Source organism: Crocodylus porosus, unplaced genomic scaffold, assembly GCF_001723895.1.
Source record: "Crocodylus porosus isolate Cpor-Errol unplaced genomic scaffold, CroPor_comp1, whole genome shotgun sequence".
Lineage (NCBI taxonomy): Eukaryota > Metazoa > Chordata > Crocodylia > Crocodylidae > Crocodylus > Crocodylus porosus.
In genome coordinates, this window is record NW_017728950.1 from 12823776 (window position 1) to 12828584 (window position 4809).

Consider the following 4809-nt stretch of genomic DNA (forward strand, 5'->3'; position numbering starts at 1 on the left):
GGCCCTCCAGCCAGTTGGTGACCCGTTTGACTGTGCAGGTGTCGACACCACAGTCCCCCAGTTTCTTAATGAGAATGGAGTGAGAGAGAGTGTCAAAGGCCTTCCAAAAGTCCAGGAAGACTATGTCCACAGCTACCCCTGCATCTAAGGATTTGGTGACCTAGTTATAGAAAGCAACCAGGCTGGTTTGACAGGACCCGCCTCTAATGAACCCTTGGTGGTTGCCCCTAAGCATAACCTCCCCTGTTGGCCCCTCATGGATATGTGCCAGAATAATTCTCTCAAAAAGCTTGCCCAGGATTGAGGTAAGACTAACTGGCCTATAGTTTCCTGGGTCCTCCTCCTCCCCTTTTTGAAGATGAGAACCACATTGGCTCTCTTCCAGTCCTCTGGCACCACACCAGAGCACCACAAGTGCTCATACAGCTGTGCCAGGGGTCCCGCAATGACCGCAGCTAATTCCCTCAGCACTCTGGGGTGGAGATCATCCAGACCAGCTGATTTAAATACGTCCAGTTCCTTCAGAAATTTCCTGACTAGATCCTCCCTGACCCTTGGCCTAGGTGTGCCTCCCCTGGGGCCTGAGAGGGGCACAGTGGGGGGGATGATCAGGTCCCTGCTCAGGAAAATGGAGGCAAAGAAGTTGTTAAATAGGTTAGTTTTGTCATCTGGTGTGACAACCAAATTTCCTAGCATGTCCTGCAGGGGGACCCACGTTACCTGGAACCTTCTTTTTGCCCCCTATGTATTTAAAAAAAGACTTCTTGTTGTCCTTTATCCGGGAAGCTAGTCCCTGTTCCATCTCCACCTTGGCCTTCCTGACCACCCCCTTGCATTGCCAAGCAACTGCAGTATAATTCTCCCTGGTGATGGCCCCTCCCTTCCACTGGGTGTGTGCCTCCCTTTTAGCTAGGAGACATTCCTGGACGCTTTTGGTGAGCCATGGGGGCTTTTGCACCCTCTTGCTCCCTTTGATCCATGTTGGGATTACCTCCTTTTGGGCTTGGAGGATCGTCTCCTTAAGGAGCGAGCACTCTCCTTGGACACCTGGCTCCCCCCCATCCAGGACCTCAGTGCTTGCCTGACTATTCTCCTTAGCTCATTGAAGTCCACCCTCCTGGAATCTAGGGCTGCTGCCTTGCTGTAGGCCTTTGCCACCTTGTGCTAGATAGTGAATTCCAGCAGGCAATGATCGCTGTCGCCCAGATGGTCAAGCACCTGTAGCCCCTCACCAGGTTGTTGCCAGTGGCCAGTATCAGGTCCAACAAGACGTCTCCCCTGGTGGGGTTGTGCACCTCCTGGGTTAGATGGAGGTTCTGCATTCTGGCTAGAAACCAACGTGAGCGGTCAGACCTGGCTGACTGCTTTTCCCAGCAGATGTCTGAAAGGTTCAGGTCACCCATGATGACCTTTGTCCTTTGACCTAACTACCTCTGTGATCTGACTTAAGAATTCCTGGTCTAGCTCTTCCCCTTGGCTAGGTGGTCTGTAGTAGACCCCGACTGTTAAATCTCTTTCCCCTCAACTGCCCTGTATTCTAACCCAGAGCATTTCAGAGTGTGCCTCCTCTGATTCTTTGCTAATTGATGAGGATGTTTGTTCCTCCTTAATGTAGAGCACCACACCCCCACCTTTCCTCCCTGTCCTATCCCTCCTGTACAGCCTTTAGCCCTTGATATTCACTGCCCAGTCATGCATTGGGTCCCACCACATTTCAGTGAGTCCTATGATGTGATTGGAATAACAGACTTGGTGGGATAGCTCATATAACTGAATCATTGTCATGGATGGGTATAAACTGTTCAGAAAGGACTGGCAGGGGAGAAGAGGAGGAGTTATTGCACTTTATATAAAAAGAGTCATGTGATTGCTCAGAGCTCCAGTATGAAACTGGAGATAGGCCTGTTGAAAGTCTCTGGTTTAGGGCCAGAGGGGAGAGCAACAAGGGTGATGTTGTGGCAGGGGTCTGAGATAGACCAGGAGGATGTGGTGGATGAGGCTTTCTTCAAACAGCTAGTGGAAGTTTCTCAATCACACACCCTGATTCTCAGGGGGGACTTCAATCACCCTGACATCTGCTAGGAGAACAATACCAAAGGTGGCAGAAGGGGAGGGGGCTAGAGGGGCTTAACCCACACAAATGCAGGGCAGTGGTAGGACTGCAAGGCAGTCCAGCTGCAGACTTCTGGCAGCTGCAGCAGGAGTGGGGAGAGGTGTGCATGCAGTGGTGGAGGGAGGGACTGGGGCTGAGGCTGGGGTAGGTGTTGCACAGCAGTTAGTGGTTCATCCAGGGGGCATGGCTCCTGCTGCTATGTACACCCCAGGAGGGCATGGGGGGCATGTGCTTCCAGATCTGCATGGGGTGAGGGCAGGCTGCCACTGCAGGCTGGGACTGGGGCTATGCTGGGATCTTCCTGGTGGGAAGGGGTTGGGCTGCGCTGCACTCAGGGTAGCTGGCAGTGACACTGGGTAGGGACTGGGTAGGGCCTGCCTTGGTAGGGGCTGCCTCAAGCACAGTGCAGTGGAAATCCTCCCCTACCGGGAAGAGCCAGTGGGCAGTAGCAGCTGCCTCTCTCCCTCACACAGAATGGTGGGCATTTCCCGCCCCCCCCCGGCCTATTTGTCCCACCACCCGGTCTGGTCAGGGCCCCACTCAACTCAGTTCCTGCTTCTGCCTGTGCTCCACTTCTTCCCTCACTGCTGAAGCCTCAATCTTCTCCCCCACCATGGCTCTTTCCCCTCCCCTGCCCCTTCCCCGACATAGTTGCGTGCACATGCACACACACGCTCAGCCCCTCCAAATAATTTTTTCTCCCTCTGCCTATAGACAATACAGCAGTATGCAGGAAGTTTTTGGAGAGTGTTGGGCACAACTTCCTGGTGCAAGTGCTGGAGTGGCCAACTAGGGGCTGTGCTCTTCTTGACCTACTGCTCACAAACAGGGAAGAATTGGTGGGAATGTAATAGTGGATGACAACTTGGGGCAGCAGTGGCCATGAGATGATTTAGTTCAGGATCCTGAGGAAAGCAAGGATGGAGAGCAGCACAGTAAAGACCCTGGACTTCAGAAAAACAGACTTTCACTCCTGCATCCCCCAACAAATTCCCATTTGGAAATTACCATCTGGAAAACCTGGAGCATTTCCCATACCTTGTCAGGCTCTCCCAGTCAGTCACTCCTGAAGTAGAAATTGAACATAGGATTTGCTGTGCCAGCATATCTTTTGGAAAGCTACTTCAGCTTTCCCTACCACATAAACCACCCTGGCCTGAGCAGCAGCTCAGTCTTGGCTTTGGCCCCAAGCTTGGGGCCAAAGCCAGAGCTCAGCCTCTGCCTGTTCTGGCTGGTACTTGAATCGAATACAGGGGCTAGGGACACAAATTACACATCAATCTGTGTAAGTGATTAGAAACTAGTTCAAATCTGCAAGACAAGAGAAGTTCAGTGCACATAAACCACTTTCAAAATGGCTGAAACTGGTTTACGATAAACCTGGATGGATGTAATATCAGACTTAACTGATTTAGGTTAAATTGGTTTATTGAACTTCTGTTCCAGATCCCCCCTAGATTCAAGTTAACTCAGTCACCGAGCATTCCAGGATGCTTTGCACCTCCTCTGCAAACCTCCCCTCTCAGGTAGGTGGGCTAGTCTTGGCCCAAGCTGTCTGCTCCAGCCAAGCAGGGAGGCATGCTTTAGTGCCCCTCAGCTTCTGGCCTGGGCCACTTCAGGCATGTGGCTGCATTTCCAGAACCAAATGTGAATGTCTGTTCACTTGCTCATTGCATGTACCTTCTAACAAAAACTGTAATCTATTCAGTTTAGACTAAGCTGCAAAGACTGAATCAATTCAGCCTCAGACTTCTTGACTGTCTGTACTTAGCTAAGGCTTTTTTCCCTTCCATGTTGATTGGGCGGGGGGGGAAGCCTCCCCTTGGCTTTGAGTAAATATCATATATCATAATGATCATTTAATATCTTCATAAACTACATAAACCTGATCTCAGTAATAATATAAACAATGAATTCTTGCATCTAAACTCAACTGGCCCAGGCAAATGCTCCTTCTGTTTTCCCTCTGGTAAGTGTAGGAAGAAGGCATGCATGAGAAGTATTTCAGTCTTAAACCAAATTGTAATGAACCACAAACAGCCTCACTGGAATTTCAGTTGTTTTTGTCTCCAATGTACATTCAGCGATCCACAGCAGCATGTACTTTCTAACTACTTTATACTTCAGAGATTGCCACTGCATGTGTCTGGCTTAGGGCCCTAAGGGGCCTATGTATGCTTGGTTGCATTCAAGCTTGTCAGTTTGTTTAGTGACAGATATGTTTGGTGTTCCCCTTTTAGTCTTACAGATGAATCCTTGATTTCAGAAATTAACCCAGTTCTTGAAGATACCAAGCAGGCCACATTTAAGAATGTCACTATCATCTTTTTCAGAAAGAAAAAGACTTAAGGGCCATATCCAAAGGCCTTTGAGAGGGGGCAAGAGGTACATGAGGGAATGAAAAAATGTTCCCTGTGCTGCAAACTTGCAGCACGGGGAGAAAATTAGAACCCTGGGTATCCAGGGGTCTAAGAAAACCAAAGTTTAAAAAAGTGGAGCAGGGCACGGTCCCTGAGGAAACCGGAGGCTGGATCCTCCAGGGAAACGCCAGAGCATCTCCATGGTTGACCCCTCACCCTGGTGCTGAAGCAGCGTGCTCCAGAGCCAGTGAGTAAGGGGTCAGGGGGCTGGAGGAGTGGGAAGGGGACTATGAGGGGACCCCCCCAGCCCCCCGATCCCTGCAGTGCCCAGCCCTA